This window comes from Vicia villosa, unplaced genomic scaffold (genome assembly GCF_029867415.1).
Source record: "Vicia villosa cultivar HV-30 ecotype Madison, WI unplaced genomic scaffold, Vvil1.0 ctg.000474F_1_1, whole genome shotgun sequence".
Taxonomy (NCBI): domain Eukaryota; kingdom Viridiplantae; phylum Streptophyta; class Magnoliopsida; order Fabales; family Fabaceae; genus Vicia; species Vicia villosa.
Window position 1 is genome coordinate 109,901 of NW_026705228.1, and position 20,049 is coordinate 129,949.

Genomic DNA, 20,049 nt, shown 5'->3' on the forward strand with positions numbered 1-20,049 from the left:
ATTGTTTCATGGCAACCATAGCTAGAAAGAGGCGAACAAATGCCATCTTTGCCACAGGAGAGAAGGTGTCACTATAATCTTGACCAGAGACTTGAGTGTATCCTTTTGCCACTAAGCGAGCTTTCAATCGATCTATCTGCCCATCAAGACCTACCTTAACATACGACCAACAACAAATTTTCCAGGTGGGAGAGGAACAAGCTCCCAAGTATGATTAGATTCTAAAGCTGACATTTCATCATGTATTGCATGTCTCCGCCCTAAATGGAATAAATCTTCCTGAATAGTTTTAGGAATAGAAACACATGAAAGTGCAATAACAAAAGCACGATACGTAGGAGATAACCGATGATAAGACACACAATTATAAATAGGGTAAGGGTTACGGGTTGAACGATTACCTTTTCGAATGGCAGTGGGCAAGTTAGGATACAGAGCCGGAGCAGGGGTAGAGGCGCTTGGAATAGGAGCTGAATCATATGGTCCCAAACTTTTTTCATAGGTAATGTTGTATCAGTTCAATGGTGGTGGAGACTCATCTATCACAACGGGTGGACTAAACACTGAAGGACTGGACTCACCTGATTCAAAATTTGGAATAGGAAAAACTTGATCTAAATTAGTTTCAAGGACACCTCGGTTGGTAAAGTATGGTACGTCCTCAAAGAATGTGACATCTGCAGACGTGTAGAAACGATGTGTAGAAGGAGAGTAACATCGATATCCCTTTTGAACGCGGGAGTAGCCCAAGAAAACACATTTGATAGCATGAGCAGACATTTTATCATTACCTTGGGACAAATCATGAACAAAGCAAGTACATCCAAAGACATGAGGTATAACAACATATAAGGGATCTACAAGGTGCACTAGGAAATGAGGAACCTGGTCATTTAACACAGAGGATGGCATCTGATTATTTAAAAACCTGGCAGTAAGAACAACATCACCCCAAAACTTTAGAGGTACATTGGCATTTAGCAAAAGTGTACGAGTAGTGTCAACAATGTGTCTATGTTTTCTTTCAGCAACACCATTTTATTGAGGCGTATGGGGATAACTCGATTGAAGAACGATGCCTTTGGAGTGCATGAAAGAGTTGAAACGATCAGAAAAATATTCTTTTGCATTGCTAGTACATAAAATGAGAATTGTTTTGCCAAACTATGTCAAGATTTTAGAACAAAAATTCTTAAAAATATTGAACTCCGAACGATCTTTCATTAAAAACATCCAAATACATCTTGAAAAATCATCAATAAAAGTAACATAATACCTATACCCTGGTATAGAAGGAATCCGACTAGGACCCCACACATCAGAATGGACAACGTCAAAGAGACAAAGAAAAGAAAAGAAAAAAAGAGAAAAGAAAAAGGTAATACACCTTCTAAGTTTGGTGATCTTCACCCGGTCACATAACCCAACGGTTGTGTAATCTTCAAAAAAAAAAGTTTTCAAAACTCTTTGTTAGTTGGTTCAGCGGTTTCTGGTGCTGAACTTGGTAGGGAGGATTACGGTCCGATCCCCCGCAACTACATCTGAGTAAGTAAAGGGTTATGCCACGCAAGCACCGGAACCCCGTGCAAAAGGATCAGAGTTACTAACCGGTTGTCCTGCTATAAGTGTGTGGAGATAACGGGCTTAACGTGATTGCGCTTGAATGAAAAAAGAGCAAAAAGGATGAGTAAGTTAGGCTATGGTATAATAACATGATTTGAATTGGTTTGTGTATTTAGGAGGCTTATGTCTGCATAACTATGGTTAGTGTTCTTACGATGTCCTTAATATGCAAGATTAGTACTTGTCGATGCAAACTTACCCGAAGAAGATTTGTAGCCTAGGACGAGTAACTGTTGATGTATTTGTGCTTTCTTTGTTTTGTTTTTCATTTTGCTCGGAGTGCAAAAGTTCAAGTGTGGGGGAATTTGATCGGTGCATATTTATGCACATTCTCCTATATTTTTACTTAGGCATTTCCTTACTTTACCTTGATTATTTTTCTATTTTAATGTGTTTTTATAATTTAGTTTATTTTTGCCTTTATTTGATTTTCGCACTTAATTTTCAGCATTAGCAGTCTGCACTAAAATGATCATAAGCGGAGCTCCGAGAATCCGATTGAGGCGTTCTAATAATCGCCGGAAAGCTAAGAGAAAGAGCTACAACTTTCGTGTTGGAGTCAAAGTCAGATTCGGGACGCATATTTTCCATAATTTCGTTTGAAGCTGGAACATTAGTTTTATTTAGTTTCGGATCGTTAGTTTTGGGCCTGGGTTATGTTTGTTTGACCCAGTTGGGTTATGACCCGAATTATTGTTTCTCCCATTTACCTAGGTCTGGCCGCTAATGCTCGTTGTTACATTTTTATTATTCAAGAAATTATGAGTCAAGCTTGTACGAATTCCATTGAGAACTAATTCCTTTGAGACAATTTGTTGTATTCAGGTTCCGACCTTGAGGTTATTATAATTATAATTCAATTCTATTCCTTTCAATATTAATCTATGTATTTTGTTTGCTTAATTCGATTTGCATAGACTATATTGATTTAATTCGATTGGTTGTATGATCCTAACTATAGTCACGTTATCGTTTGCTTAATTCGTTATCGTGTCCGTTTAATTCATGTTTGCTTAATTCATGAAACTTAATCCCGTTTGCTTAATTCGGATAATAGGAACACATAACTTATACTATCAATTGCGCTTGTCAATGGATATTATGATCGAATAGGAATAGATAATCCGCTTAGGAGGTTGGAATTACAATAATCAATGATAGATAGGAACCGAATCAGCAAATTGTCGTTTTAGCTTATTTTATAATCACTTATTTTAATCTCTTATTTGCTCTATTGTTCATAAATCGATCTAAAACCATAACCCCCAATTTTACTTATATTAGTTAATAACAAAACAAGAATCCTTGTGATACGACTCGAGTCATTGTCGCTATATTACGTTTTCAAAATACTCGTTTTTGATCCGCGCGCGACAGCGGATCAAAGACTATACACCATTTTCTTCAATTTTGATAAGCTCGGATGACCTAAGCGACGATGTATAGTAGCTGGAGATTTAGTAGTAGCACATATAGCGGAAGTGGATGGTTGAAGATAATAAAGACCACTAGATTCATTTCCGACTCCAATCGTTTGTCCCATACTCCGGTCCTGTATCAAAAAGGAATCAGAATTAAATGTTATGACACAATTTAAAGAACTGGTTAATTTTCTTATAGAAATCCAATTGAAAGGACAATTAGGAATCAATAAGACATAACTCAAAGAGAGTGAGGGGATAGATGATACTCGTCCAACACCAGTTGCCTCAACTTTTGATCCATCCGCAACAGTAATATAATGTGGGTATTTAGGTGGTGATAATTCAGAGAAAAGTGAGTCATTATCGATCACATGGTTTGAAGCACCTGAATCCATAACCCATCCAATAGGAGTGGCATGAGAAAGACAAACCATAGAATTACCAATATGAGAAATAGTAGTTGAGGAGGTCGCTTGTTGTGCTTCCTTTAATTGTAAATACACTTTATACTCATTGGCAAAGAAAGTAGTTTCGAGTTCACTCTTTGAATCACGGTTTGTAGTGATTTGAGCAACATTATCAATTTTGTTCGGGTAGCCATGTAAGTCAAAGCACTAATCTTCAGTGTGCCCATCTTTCTTACAATGGGTGCAATGGAAGTTACCTCTACCTACTATGCCACGTCCTCGACCACGACCACGTCCTCCATAACTAAAGTTTGAAACAAAAGTATATGACTTTGGAGAAGATTGAGTGTCATCACTTGGTATAGATACTCTGATGAGATGATTTATTAGTTCTTCTACTGTAGGAATGGTAGTATTTGTTGATGCGTAGTCTTTTACAGAACTATATTCTTTAGAGAGGCCGTAAAGAACAAACACCATGAACATATTGTCAAGCTTGTCCAGGATCTTCGTAATATCATCACTAACCAACATAAGTTTGAGGCCATCAATAGTAGACTGAGCACGGGAGAGATATTCTGATAAGTCTTGATCATTCATCTGAAGAGTAGCCAAGTTGCGGACTGACGCATACATTCTTTGAATATCGCTCACATAAAGGTTTTTAGCCTTCTTCCAAACCTCATAACATGACCTATACGCACGAAAGTGTGCCATCAGATTTGGTTTTATAGAATTCCACAACAATAATACAAATTGACAATCAGCGGCTTCCCAATCATCTTTGATCTCTTTATCAATCTCTGAAACTTTTTTAGTAAGATGGTCTGACAGACGTTATCCTAAAAACCATAACTCAACGGAAGCATACCAATTAAAATAATTCTTATTACCATTAATTTCTTCGTGGTAATAACAATTGTTCCTTGAAACGCAAACGAAATAAGACCCTTTTTAGGAGGATTCTCCTTAACAACTTCAGTCATGATTTTAACACCAATAAATAATTAACTCTGGATTGCAGAAACAACACGCAATCAAAGAAATAACAATGCACCAATACTTTTAAGGAAAATAACGGTCCAAAACATGCTTTAAAGGTGGGACCCACGAATTGAAAGTGGTCCCACTGAAATTAGAAGGGAAAACCGAGTCAGGTGCAACAAGAACCGCCGGAAAAGAGAAAAATTGAAAAAAGTAGGGTTTAAAACCATGCTCTAGATACTATGTTGAAACTGTATTTCTTATATTTTAATGAGGAGAAATATACACATTTGTATAGGTCTCAGCTTCCTAAGCAATCCCACTAATTACAGAAAGATTTGATACAATAATATCCTAATTGATACTACTAATAAAGATAATAGATACAAAATAATAATAAAGTAATATATATATATATATATATATATATATATATATATATATATATATATATATATATATATATATATTAATTATTGCACTAGAATTGAACATGGAATGTTAAAAAATTTGTATGGTGAAATGATCATGGCTAAAGGGTCTAAAATATTTGAGTTATATATTTTAGAAAGTTCTAATGTTGTTTTTCATTCATTATCAACTAGCGAATACTTTTATGACAAGAAAAAGTTATGAGATTTGAGGTCGATGCATAGTAGATACCTAAAGGTTGTTTAAAACATGTTAATAAGTTTTGCACGAGACAAAGCATAAAAATGCATTTGATCATTGAGTTTATAATGGTTTCTTGGGGTAAGGTTGGTGCTAAAGCATCTTGCCTAATCGACAAATATCCATTCATGGGAATAAATGTTCAGACACTTAATGAGGTTTGTAGTAGGATATCTCAAGACTACTTTATTTTGAAGCTCGACAAAGTTTTGTATATTGATCAAATTAAGTTATTTCAGCTTGATGGTAAGATTGTGAATTGTGTCTTCAATGTCTATCCAAGAGGTAGGAAGTGTTATAAGTTATGGGAAATGGAATATAGATGATCAAATTTTACCATTCCCAAATGTATTACTTTTAGTGAGTCCCAAAAGAGGGGAAGAGAAAAGACCTAGAGATGAAGATACTAGAAACTATAGCAGAGAAGACTTAGAATGTGGTTGAGATTCCTGCTACAGATACTAATAGTAGTGAGAGAACGGTCGTCATTTGACTCATGATAAGGCAAGGATGGATATTATGTCATTTCAAATATACGATCATGTTGGCATTGGTAGTTATGCTTTGAATGTGGTTGAAAGGTTGCAAAACTCAGAAAGAGAAACCTTAAGGGAGGAACTTGAAAGCCAATGGAGTCAGATATGGTTGAAGAATCATACTTTTAGACTTGTTAGATTACCTAAGAAAGAAAATGTGGTTGAAGTAAAGTGGACATAAGTAGCAAGTTCAAGGCTATATGGCTTGAACATGATCAAAATTGTTGAATGATGATTCAAATCGGAGCGAGCAGCAAAATGATTGTTGAGTAAGTTAGCATCACTACGGTTTAAAGTCAAAGTGTAAAATTCTAGAAGTGTGTCTTAAAACCTCATGTGATAAAGAGAAAGAAAATATATTTTGAGACTATAAAAAATTAGAAAGTCAAAAGGCAGCAGGAAAATAGACGAATTATGTTGGAGTCGTGGGAGGCAATCTGATGGGTGAAAGCTGATGGCGAAACTGAGAGCCGCTCTGTTGGTGTTCTAGCGTTTGACCAGAAGTCGACAGCGATTTGGTAGTCGATGGTGGTGGTGGAAAACGACCCGACCATGTAGCGGCGGGTCGGGTCTTGACGGAGACATGTCAGGTTTGTCAATCACTTTGCATAGTTCGAGTCATTTACGTGTACATGGTTTTGTCATTTTAGTTCATCGATCAGTTTGTTAATAGATCGTGTTTTGGAGTCGTCTTAAGTTTTTAAAAACCTTGTTTTTTCAAAGTTAAATCGTCACAAATATTTTATGATGTCTTATTTATCCATGATTAAATAGTGGCAATTTTGGACCATGTGTGGTAATCAGTCTTGCACGCCCTTAAAGACGGTTATGTCAATTATAAATATGTTAGATTAGTTATAAATACATTTCTTTATCATTCTTTCACGAAAAAACCTCTGGTATGTAATTTGAAAGACAGGGGAAGGATATGACAATCCTAAAGAACTTTAGTGAGGGTAGTATTGAAGAGTAATTCAATATTCAGAAGATAGGCTGATCTTCTGATGGTTACTCAGAAGATAGTATTGACCAGAAGATGTTATCTGGGTCCCATTAGCTTAGCTGTTTATTAAAGGGTATTTTAGTATCTGCTAGCTTTGTACTATGTGTACCTTTAGACTTGTTCACTAAGTTTACTGTTTTAGGGCTTATGTGGCAAGATTTTTCTTTTGTTATAAATAGCCTTGTAATAGCTATTATTAATAGTAGAATACAACATTTATTCTCTCATCTCTTTTGCGCCGTTATTCTATTATTCTCTTTGTCACCATCTTTATTCATTGTGCACCAACAATTGGTATCTAGAGCTCTGGTTCCAAACACAGGGAAACACGAGTGAACGTGAGTTTGTGTGACTGTGTGATTGATTTTGTTTCTGGGAAACAAAGTTGTGTTGAATCACATTTTTTTTCTTGATTGTTTGTGGGTTGGGAAACACTGTGTGAGTGTGAGAGAAATATGTTTTTGTCTGCACAAGTTTAAAGATGAGTGGAAGCAACTTGAATACCAAACTTCCAGTTCTTGATGGTAAAAACTGGAATAGATGGATGATTCAAATGCGTGTATTATTTGGTGCTCAAGATGTTCTAGATCTTGTCACTGGAGGATATATTCTGGTTGCAGCGGATGCAACGGAAGAACAAAGAAAGCGCAGAGAGAGATGAAGAAGAGAGACCAAAAGGCGTTGTTCTTCATCCATCAGTGTGTGGATGTGAATGTGTTTGAGAAGATTGCTGATTCTATGACGTCAAAGGAGGCGTGGGATATACTGGTCAGGTGTTACGGTGGTGACGTATCAGTGAAGAAGGTGAAGCTTCAATCCCTGAGAAAGAAATATGAGAATCTCAACATGAAGAACAATGAGAAAGTCTCTGAGTATATCTCTAGAGTGATTGTGATTACTAATGAGATGAAGGCTTGTGGAGAAACTCTTTTTGAACAAGTAATCATAGAGAAGATATTGAGGTCACTTACTCCTCAATTTGATTATATTGTTGTATCCATTGAACATTCTAAAGATCTGGAAACCATGAGAATAGAAGAGTTGCAAAGCAGTTTAGAAGCACAAGAGTTGCGTCTGACTGAGAGAACTTCTGAGAGAGAAGTTGAGCAAGCTCTGAAGGCTTCTTTTGTCAAGAAGGACCAGAAGCATAGACGTGGTGATAGATTCCAGAAGGAAGCCTCAACTTCTGATGAGAAGAGATATCAGAAGGGAAAGGATAAGAAGAAAGTTCAATGTTACTGTTGCAAACAGTTTGGCCATTTTGCTAGAGACTGTTTGGCAAATAAAGGAAGGAGATCAGAAGAAGCAAATATAGCCAGAGGAGGATCAGATGATGAACCTGTGCTATTGATGGCTTTAGAGTCGGACAAAAGATGTTCGTCAGAATGGTGGTATATGGACACTGGGTGTTCAAATCACTTGACTGGAAACAAACAATGGCTGATAGACTTTGACTCTGAAAGGAGGACAAAGATCAGATGTGCTGATGATAAGTATCTTTATGCAGAAGGTATGGGAAATGTCAAAGTCAAAGTAAAGAATGGAAAGACTGTTCTGATCAAGGATGTTTGGTATGTTCCTGGAATCAGAAGCAATCTGATGAGTGTGGGCCAGCTCATTGAGAAAGGTTTCTCAGTTGTTATGAAGAACAACCTCTTGAAGTTGTATGATTCCAATCAGAAGTTGATTATGCAATCTGAACAGGGAATCAACAGAACATTCAAGGTGAATGTAGAAACAGCTGAAACAGAGTGTCTGAGTGCTGAAGGCTCAGAAGGTGATAGTAAGCTATGGCACAAGAGGTTGGGGGCACTTGAACTATAGAGGTCTGGGGCATCTAAGTTCTAAGAAGCTCGTACGTGGCATTCCTAAGATTGTAAAGCCTGAGAAGTCATGTGAGGTATGCATGAAAGGCAAACAACCCAGATTGCCATTTGTATCAGAAGTTGCTCCAAGAGCAAAGCATGCTCTGGGAGTAGTGCACTCTGATGTGTGTGGACCATTTCCAGAACCTTCACTTGGAGGAAATAGGTATTTTGTTTCTTTTGTGGATGAGTTCACAAGAATGACGTGGGTAACACTTATCAAGTTTAAGACTGAGGTGTTCACAGAATTCCAGAAGTTCAAGGTGAAGGCTGAGAAGCAGAGTGGTCAGAAGATAAAGATTCTCAGAACGGATGGTGGAGGTGAATATAACTCTAGAGAATTCCAGAAGTTCTGTGATGATAATGGAATTGAGCATGAGGTTACTGCTCCTTATACTCCTCAACACAATGGTCTTGCTGAACGTAGAAACCGTACTTTGCTTGATATGACGAGAATTATGCTAAAAGAGAAGAAGCTTCCTCATAATCTGTGGGGAGAAGCTGTTGCTACTGCAGCATATGTGCTCAACAGGTGTCCAACAAAGAGGCTGAAGGAAATTGTTCCTTTAGAGAAGTGGACTAAGGAGAAGCAGAGTGTTAGTCATCTGAAGGTTTTTGGTTCTGTGTGCTACAAACACGTTCCAGAAGCTAGAAGGAAAAAGCTGGATGATAGGAGCAAAGTGATGTTATTGGTGGGGTACCACAGTACAGGTGCATACAAGCACTATTGTCCAGAGACTAACAAAGTTGAAGTCAGCAGAGACGTCATTGTGAAGGAATCAGAAGTTTGGGATTGGAGAAAGTCTCAACCAACTTCTGATGTAGAGATAACTTTTGAAGAAAAGTTAGAGTCAGAAGATGAAGCATCTTTTGAAGATGAGTCAGATGGAGAATCTGATTCTGATCCAGATTCTGATGATGATCCAGAGTCTGGTGGTAGTCATGATTCTGGAAGGGAAAACTCTGAAGACATAGGGTCTGGAGGACAAGCTTCTGGAGATGATCATGGAGGTGGTGACTCTGGAGTAGCTGACTCTGAAGTAGCTCAGCGACCACAAAGAGTCAGAACTATACCAAGAAGGTTTGCAGATTTTGACATGTTGCAAGACACAGAAGTTGACTCCGAAGGAGAGGTCATTCATTGTGCCATGATAGTAGATTCTAAACCAGTGAGTATAGAAGAAGCGCTCAAGAAGAATGTCTGGCTGAATGCCATGAAAGAAGAACTTGAGGCTATAGAAAGAAACAAAACTTGGAAGCTGACAGAACTTTCAAAGAAGAAAAAAGCCATCAGCGTCAGATGGGTTTTCAAAGTAAAGCTGAAGCCAGATGGATCAGTTGGTAAACACAAAGCAAGGCTAGTGGCTAGAGGTTTTCTTTAGAAACCTGGACTAGATTACTTTGAGGTGTTTGCTCTTGTAGCTAGACATGAAACAATCAGACTGGTGATTGCGTTAGCTGCGAACAGAGGTTGGTCCTTGATGCATCTGGATGTAAAGTCTGCATTTCTGAACGGTCCATTACAAGAGGAGGTATACGTTTCACAACCCCCTAGCTTTGTGAAAAAGAATAAGGAAGGGATGGTGTACAAATTACACAAAGCTCTGTATGGATTGAAGCAAGCGGCCAGAGCTTGGAATTTGAAAATTGATTCATTTTTCAAGAAGCAAGGGTTTCTGAAGTGTGAGATGGAATATGGAGTTTATGTGCAACATTCTGGAAGCAATATGATTTTGTTGTGTCTTTATGTTGATGACATATTGCTTACGGGGAGTTGTCCAGAAGATCTGATGAAGTTCAAAAAGGTGCTGATGAATGAGTTTGAGATTACAGACCTTGGGAAAATGTCATATTTTCTAGGGATGGAGATTATGTACACAGAAGATGGTATCATTCTGCATCAGTTGAAGTATGAGTACATCGCAGGCGCTGTAGCTGCATGTCAAGCTGTGTGGCTTCTGAACTTATTAGAAGATCTGAAGATTAAGATGAAGAAGCCTCTGAAGCTGATGATTGATAACAAGTCTGCAATCAATCTTGCCAAGAATCTGGTGTTACACGGAAGAAGCAAGCATATTGAGACTAAGTATCATTTCTTGAGAAGCCAAGTCCAGAATGGAACATTAGAAGTTGTGCACTGTAGCACTCAGAAGCAGATGGCAGATGTTCTGACGAAGGCGATCAAGACGGATCAATTTCTGCTCTTGAGGGATGGAATTGGCGTTGTCAGCTTTGATTGAAGAATATGAATTAAGGGATGGTATTGAAGAGTAATTCAATATTCAGAAGATAGGCTGATCTTATGATGGTTACTCAGAAGATAGTATTGACCAGAAGATGTTATCTGGGTCCCATTAGCTTAGCTGTTTATTAAAGGGTATTTTAGTATCTGTTAGCTTTGTACTATGTGTACCTTTAGACTTGTTCACTAAGTTTACTGTTTTAGGGCTTATGTGGCAAGATTTTTCTTTTGTTATAAATAGCCTTGTAATAGCTATTATTAATAGTAGAATACAACATTTATTCTCTCATCTCTTTTGCGCCGTTATTCTATTATTCTCTTTGTCACCATCTTTATTCATTGTGCACAAACAGGTAGAAATTTTATGATTGTGTTTTTAAAATTTGGAAAATATTTAAAAGTATCTAAGGAGATTTAGAAATATTTATACATATCTTACACTTCTATGATTCATATATTGGACTTGATTCTAAGATTGAACTTTTTTCAACCAATTATGATTGGTTGTCCACTTACTCTCTCAAGTTTAGTTTCTACCACCCAGTTCTCTGCAATTATTTGTCATTCTTCGCAAACTTTTGCATCTTCTTTATGATTTTCTTTGAAATTTTGTTGCTCTCTTCTCTTCTCTTTTTTTTTTTTTCTTTTTTCAATCATGGATTCACGCTGTTATTGCTTTACTATCGTTAGATTAAAATCAGATGGTATATATTTTTAATTCAAAATTTTACATTAGTTACAAAATTAACTCTGTATTAAATTTGGACTGCTTGATTGAAATCCAATGGTCATTGTTGGGACTGCGTGACAACAACAAATTGTTGACTGCAGGCAATTCAATTTTATTTACTCGACGAATCCCGCAAACCCTTTCTACTTGCATTTGCACGAAGGTTCACTTTATACTAGTTACTCCACTTTTGAATCACAAGAATTACCACATTTGGACGAGATCGATGCATGTTGCGTAGATTTCCAAGAACAAATACAAGTTTAGCAATGGTATTCTTCTGAATCCCTCTATGAATGATCCTCTATAATCTCTTTGGATTATGAATAACATTGTGGTCATGGAATGAATTCATCGCTCTATTTTTAAATCTATTGGACGATCTTTCACAAATTATGGTAATGGATGTACTTCTTTGAGTGGTTATTTTTCAAAAGTTGTGCACTAATTTTTTTTATATTCTTAACACTTTTTTATATCAGGATAGTCTTTTAATACATTGGTTTTTTAAAAAGAATTTAATTAAAATATATTTAAAGTGTAAAATAATTTTATACCAGCAATTAATCATAAATGTTAAATATTAAAAAAAATATATTTTAATCACCTATAAAACAATACAAATAAATGATGGTAATGAATTGAGAGTGTAAAAATTTTCACACTAAGAATATATAGTAATTAATCTCTTTTTAAATTAAATAATTCCCAAAATTATATGAATTGATATAAAAAGTTATAGAAAAATCAATATAAAACTGTAATAAATTCACTAGAAAATTGTTAAATCAATACATGATCGTCCCACCATTTGACTAGAATAAATATTATATTTGAACAACCGAACCTGAGACTTTGAAGGAAACACACCCTCAAAATTCAAGATTTTATCACTAGGCCACACACAAGCACACTTCCTCAAAAGTTTTTTAGTTAAACTCGTTTTCTAATATAAATTTTTAGTTTTTCAAATTTAAAGAATTTTCTATTCAAAAATTAAAATTCTCATCTAAATTCTTCTATGCTTTTCATTTAATTTTTTTTTTTAAAAAAAAAAATCTCTTTCCCCTTCTCCTACAAAATCTAAAAGTAGAGGTTCTAAAAAAAATCTTTTCTAAAAGCTTATAAAAAACCTTGAATATATTACATCACTCAAATCTTATTTTCAAATTCAAATATAAAATAAACAAGTAATCTAAATCTTGCACAAAGAGATAATGGTTTAAAGAATATATGTTGTGATTGAAATACAAATTTAAATTAAGTTATAATTATGAATGGTATATATTATTGAAATTAGGAGTTGTGAACTTTTAGTAAACATAAATATGTAGAAATTAAATATGATAAAAATTTCTTGTCAATGGTTTGTTGGGTGATCTAAATTATTTATTAGTATAAATCAATAAATCAAAAACCAATTTTTACCTTTTTAATATAGGCGAAATTTGAAAAAACGAATTCCGTCTCTATTGTAGGAAGATTTTATATATTTAATTCTTAATATTATTATTATTATATAAAAATAATTAAAAAGAGATCTTAAACTAACTTCAAATGAAATTAAAAATATATAAAAAAAAATTGACAACAAATACGTACCTCTCTAGTTCTTGGTTTCCCAAAATTCCGACGATGTGAATGAGTGAATCAATTTCTTTTTTCAGTTTTTATGACCTAAAACACAATAAAGTAGTAATTAGAAAATTAAAGAAGGAATTTCAAGAGGCAAACTATTAGAGAAACACTTACCAATAATTTTGTTTTTTGTTTTTTTTCTTTTTTTTTATTGAAATGAGTTGAAGAGCTGATGAAATCTAAAGGAGAATATGAAGATGAAGGAAGACTCAAAAATGAAAACGAAAAAACTTAACTTAAAAGACAAACAATTGGCAAAGTTTTTTTTTTTTTTTTTTTTTGGGGGTTATATAAGCTAAAAAATAAAATAAAATAAAAACTTTAAAATGGAGAAGGAAGTAAAAGAAAAAAACAGAGTGAATGAAAGACTCAAACTGAAATCAAAGGAGAAGCAATCTAGAAAAGCTCTTTCAATCCAAAAGCAAGAAATAATGAAGAATGTTGAAAAGGCTTGAGTACGTGATACAAGAGATGTACATTTATAGATAATAATTGAGAAACATTTCTCAACAATAATTTCAACATATTTTAAATATAAAGTTAATTATCTATTATATAGTTAAATAGATAATGAATAAATGTGACATAGCTATCTATTTTATCTAATTATTCATAATTTTGAATTTTCAAATAATTAGTTTTTAGATAATAAATTAATTATTTTTACATAATAAATTAAGAAAACTAATTATTTTTACATAATAAATTAAGAAAATTAATTATTTTTACATTTTTATAAAATTATTTTTTATTTATTGTGTAAATACAAGAAAATAATAAATACATACGACATGAAGTAATCAACAAGAAATATTTATAATTTATCAGAGGAGTATTATTGGTTGTGTCGTTATCTCATATTTAACATTTAGCTAATATTTACAAAGTCCAACGTAAGATTTATGGATTCCGTACCAATTATTAATTATAGTACAGATTTTTTATTATTTTTAAAGAGTCATTAATAGGGGTTGCTATCTCATTTTTTTTTCTTTGATTAATGTTGCTATCTCATTCTCATCACCGTTTGGTTATATATATATATATATATATATATATATATATATATATATATATATATATATATATATATATATATATATATATATATATATATAGGGTTAAATATACAAAACCCTCTGTAATATAGGCGAAATTCGCTTTTCCCCTGTAAATTTTTTTTTTCGAACACCCCCTTGAAATATAAAAATACTAGGTCTTTTGCCCCCTAAGTGTAAAGTTTACCCCCTGTAATATTTTTTTGTTTGATTTTCTCCCCTAGATTTGGTGTTTAAAATACACGCTTAGGGGATAATCCAAACAAAAAAATATTATAGGGGGGAAACGAAAAAAAAAATTATACCAGGGGGGTAAAGCGAATTTCGCCTATATTACAGGGGTGAAAAATAGTATTAACCCATATATATATATATATATATATATATATATATATATATATATATATATATATATATATATATATATATATATATATATGAGGACGAATCAAATGAGAACACTTGATTATTATGAGAAATGAGAACAATGAATCGTGACCATTAAATTTTGATTTTGTTGATTTTAATGGATTAGTTTATCTTTCTATGATCTTTGTATTTATTTTAAATCAACATAGAAATAGAAACCAATTCGGTCCATTAAAATCAACAAAATCAAAATTTAATCGTCGTGATTCATTATTCTCATTTCTCATATTAACCAAGTATTCTCACTTGAGTCGTCCTATATATATATATATATATATATATATATATATATATATATATATATATATATATATATGAGCATATCAAGTGAGAGCATTTTTTAATGAGAGATGAGAGGAAGAAATATTAACCATTGGATTCATTAAGAGAGATAAATTAATAGCCTCATTAACGTATTAACATTCTCTCTCTTGATGAATCCAATGATAGATATTTCTTCCTCTTTTCTCTCTTTAAAAAATGCTCTCACTTGATATGCTCCCATATATATATATATATATATATATATATATATATATATAAAATTGGTTTTGATGAAGACAATATGGACATCAATCTTTCATAAAGGATGTGCAAAAAGAATTTCAAGTATTAAGCAAAAATACATCATTTCAAAGTCTTGAAGAAATTGTGAAGATTCAAGAATCGAACTAAAACGTTAAAGGTATAAACAATACTCACTTTGACATATAATTGTTCCCAAATATATTTCCATGCATATCATAATCATCTACAAGTTTCATATTTTAAAGAATTCATTTAAAACCTTTTTCATATGTAAAATTCAAAATAAAGGTTTTAGGAACCGGGTTGTCCCTATGGGGGAACCGGTTCCCAGCATTCTCAGTTTCATCACCTCTGTGTTTTACTACTTGGAACCGGGTTGTCCCTAGGTGGGAACCGGTTCCTCAGTTCAAATTTCAAATATTTCTGCTGTAACGTTCAGCAGGAACCGGGTTGTCCCAGGCAGGAACCGGTTCCTACTGAACCAATGTGTTTTTCCATTGCATGATTTCATTCAAACGAATTTGTTTTCTTACCACCTAATCATTGCATTGTTTCATGGAAAAATAATCATTCAAAGAGGTGTTTAACACATTATATATACTACATCTTTCATAATCATTAAACACCTTCTTCATTAACAATTCATACTCATAAATTTCAATATTTCCAAGTGTTCATCAAATACTTATTTTCAAGTGAAACTTTCTATACACATTTTCATTAAAAATTCATTCAAAGTTTCATGCATACATTGTGAACACTTATATTCATTTTGAGAACTGTTTATTTGAAGAAGAAGATCAATCCAAGATTGATATTGCTCTACAAACTTCTACTCAAATCATACTTAGAAATTATATCTTATTTTTCATGATTGTTGAAAATAAGATTGTATTGTTTCCTTACTATCCAGGATTGTTGGAAGTAAGTGTTGTGTTTGAAGAGGATTGTTCTTCATTCACATTAGTGTTGTTTGATCTTAAAGGTGTTAAGAACCTTTGATCACCCTATAGGTTAGATAGTAAAGCATAGGCTTGTACAATAATTCTCACTATAGTGAAATCTCTTTCGTGTTTGAAAGGGGACTGGAGTACTCTCGGATTGTGAGGGGAACCAGTATATATCGTTGTGTTCTTTTTCTTTCCACTTTTACCGCTTTCATCACCATTACCAAGAAAAGGATAAAAACCATCAAAAGCCTTCAAACACTTAACCAAAAAGTTAGTAAAGATATTCTCATAAAACCGATTAATTTTTGAAAACCTAATTCACCTCCCCTCTTAGGCATATCTGATACTTACATTTGGTATCAGAGCAAGTTATAGGTAACTTGTTCCTAAAGATCCAGAATGGCTTCCGCAAATCCGGTTTTCAAAGATGGTGGTTCTAACAACAAGCCTCCATTGTTTTGTGGTGAATATTTTGATTTTTGGAAAATCCGAGTGAAGGCTCATCTAGAAGCACAAGGAGAAGAAGTTTGGGAGGCTGTCCAACAAGGTCCTCATGTCCCTATAACGGTCGTTAATAGTGTTGCATCGGAAAAACCTAAAGCGTCATGGGATGATAATGATAGAAAGAGGGTTCTTGCTGATAAAAAGGCGATCAACCTTCTTCAAGGTGCTCTTAGTATGGATGAATTTTTCCGAGTATCGGCATGTACAACATCAAAGGAAATATGGGATACTCTTGTAGAAACTCATGAAGGTACCACTGAAGTTAAAAGATCAAGATTGAATACCTTAAGCCAAGAGTACGAACTGTTTAGAATGAAGCCCGGAGAAACTATTCTTGATTTGCAAAAATGATTCGTACATTTGACAAATCACTTGAAGGCACTTGGTAAGACCCTTATTACCGAAGAACTTAATCTTAAAGTGCTCAGATCTTTGACCAGGGAGTGGCAACCAAAAGTGACGGCGATATCCGAAAAGAAAAATCTGTCAAAATTGACTTCCGCAACGTAGTTTGGAAAGCTTCAAGAATATGAGACAGAACTTGGAAGATTGGAAAAGCATGAGAACTTTGAGAAGAAATCCAAAGGCATTGCATTAAAGGTAGATTCTAAATAAAGCCAAAATAAAGATGCATCGGATGAAGATGAAAACTTCTTGCTTCTTGTAAAAAGGTTAGGCAAATTTTTTGGTAATAAAAATAATTGATAATGCTAACTATGTCAAGAGAAAGAAATTTTCAAAGCATAAGGATAAAGAAGCATCCACTTCATCACAAGAAGTTACATGCTATGAATGTGGGAAACAAGGACACATAAAGTCGGAATGCCCAAAGCTTTCAAAGAAAAATGGATTCAAAGGCAAAAGGGAGTTTAAAAATAAAAAGGCCTACATAGCATGGGAAGATAATGAAGTAAATTCCTCATCGGATTCCGATAGTGACGAAAGTGCAAACCTAGCACTAATGGCATCACACCACTCCGACAATGAAGAAGGCGAGGTTAATTATGATGATTCTCTTTTTGATAATGGTGCACGAGGTGCAATAGATGAATTATTAAAAGAATGCAAAATTCTCTATAAAACTATCTCATCTCAAAAGAAAATAATATCATCTTTAGAAGAGAAGGTTAAGATAATTGAAGAAGAATATAAAGATGACAAAGGAAAAATGATTAGTGTTCAGGAAGATAATGTTGCATGCAAGAATTGTGAATCACTTTCCTTCCAAATTGTCCAATTAAAACGTGTTTTAGAAAGATATGAAAAAGGGAAAATTGGATTGGAAAATGTTCTTAGCACACAAAGATACTCCAATTATAAGAGTGGACTTGGTTTTTCTAAATTTGATAAACCAAGATCCAACAAGACTATCTTTGTCAAGGCTAGTAATCAACCAATTCAAGAGAAAGTGATCAAGCCTAAAGTAATGCAACATTATCCTAAAAAGAAGAATGTTGTTAAAAAGAAATCTCATCCTTCTAGATATAGAAGTAACTTTGAACCTACTTGTTTTTATTGTGGTATTATTGGTCACACACCCAATGCTTGTTATGTAAGGAACTTTACTGTTCCTAGTGGACATTATGTATGGGTGAAGAAATGAACTATCTATGAAGGACCCAAAGCCACTTGGGTACCTAACAAAACTTAATTTGTTTTGCAGGCATGCTTGAAAACCACTTCAAACCTATGGTATCTAGATAGTGGTTGTTCAAAGCATATGACGGGAGACCTAAACCAATTTTCAGATCTAAGGTTAAAGGCCAAGGGTTTTGTCACTTATGGAGACAACAATAAGGGAAGAATTCTTGGCAAAGGCAAAGTTGGTGCACCACCTTTCACATCCATTGAAGATGTTCTTTATGTTGAAGGACTAAAGCATAATGTTCTAAGCATTAGCCAATTTTGTGACAAAGGCTTCAAGATCAAATTCACTAAGGAGGAATGCTTGATCATCGATGAAGTCACCAATGAGGTAAAACTCAAAGGTACGAGAATTAATAACATTTTTATGATTTCTTTAAATGATTTATCTTTGAAAGTAAAATGTCTTTTGGTAAACAATAATGAATCATGGTTATGGCATAAAAGAGCAGCCCATATTCAAATGGACCATTTAAATAAGTTAACCAAACATGATCTTGTTATTGACTTACCTAAGATAAAGTTTGTCAAAGATAAATTATGTGATGCATGTCAAAAGGGAAAGCAAACCAAATCATCTTTCAAACCAAAGAATGTGGTGACTACAACAAGACCACTTCATTTGTTGCATATGGATCTATTTGGTCCATCAAGGACAAGAAGCTTCGGAGGTAATGTATACGCTTTAGTTATTGTTGATGATTATTCTAGATATTCTTGGACTTTATTTCTTGTGCAGAAAAGTGATGCTTTTAAAGCCTTTAAGAAGTATGCAAAACAAATCCAAAATGAAAAATCATTAAAGATTGCAACCATAAGAAGTGATCATGGTGGAGAGTTTCAAAATGCATCATTTGAAGAATTTTTTGAAGAACATGGTATCTCTCATAATTTTTCAGCACCAAGAACTCCACAAAAAATGGAGTAGTTGAAAGGAAAAATAGGTTTCTAGTGGAACTTGCAATAACAATGCTTAGTGATGCAAATCTTCTTAAATACTTTTGGGCGGATGCGGTTAGTACGGCATGTTATGTTGGAAATCGAGTAATCATTAGACCTATCCTAAAGAAGACTCCATATGAACTCTTCAAAGGAAGAAAGCCAAACATTGCTCACTTTCACATTTTTGGATGCAAGTGCTTTGTTCTCAACAATGACAAAGACAATCTTGGTAAGTTTGATGAGAAATCCGACGAAGGTATATTTCTTGGTTACTCTCTCTCTAGTAAAGTATATAGAATCTATAATAAAAGAACTTTAACTATTGACGAATCCATGCATGTATCTTTTGATGAGACTAACACCTCCAAAGAGGAAATAGTTGTTTGTGATGATGATGATCCTTTAGATCTACCCCTGGAAGAACTTTCAAATGATACAATTGTAAAGGCACCGGAAGTTCAACAAGAAAGTGTTCAACAAGAAAGTGTTCAACAAGAAAGTGTACAACAAGAATCAAACACCAATGATCTACCAAAAGAATTGAGAACTCATAGAGATCATCCTATTGATAAAGTTATTGGTGATATTAGCCAAGGAGTTGCAACAAGATTAAATCTCAAAGATGCTTGCTTACACATGGCTTTTGTTTCTCAAATTGAACCTTCCAAAGTTGATGAAGCCTTAGGAGACGATCAATGGATAAATGCAATGCAAGAAGAATTAAATCAATTTGAGAGAAATCAAGTTTGGGAACTTGTTCCTAGACCAAGTAATAAACACATCATAGGTACTCGATGGGTGTTTAAGAACAAACTTGATGAGAATGGTATAATTGTTCAAAACAAAGTAAGATTGGTGGCCCAAGGTTAC

General features: G+C 34.0%; 1 protein-coding gene across 2 annotated transcripts in view; it reads right to left on the reverse strand.

Annotated features, from left to right (window-relative positions):
- The window catches only part of LOC131628728 (uncharacterized), a 32,777-nt gene extending 19,202 nt beyond the window's left edge, over positions 1–13,575 (reverse strand). For both annotated transcript variants that reach the window (XM_058899555.1, XM_058899553.1), the window contains exons 1-2: positions 13,239–13,575; positions 13,089–13,163 (exon numbers count right to left, since the gene is read on the reverse strand). The gene's annotated coding sequence lies outside the window, so the exon portion shown is untranslated. The remainder of the gene's footprint in view (positions 1–13,088; positions 13,164–13,238) is intronic.
- Between the last annotated feature and the right edge of the window lie 6,474 nt (positions 13,576–20,049).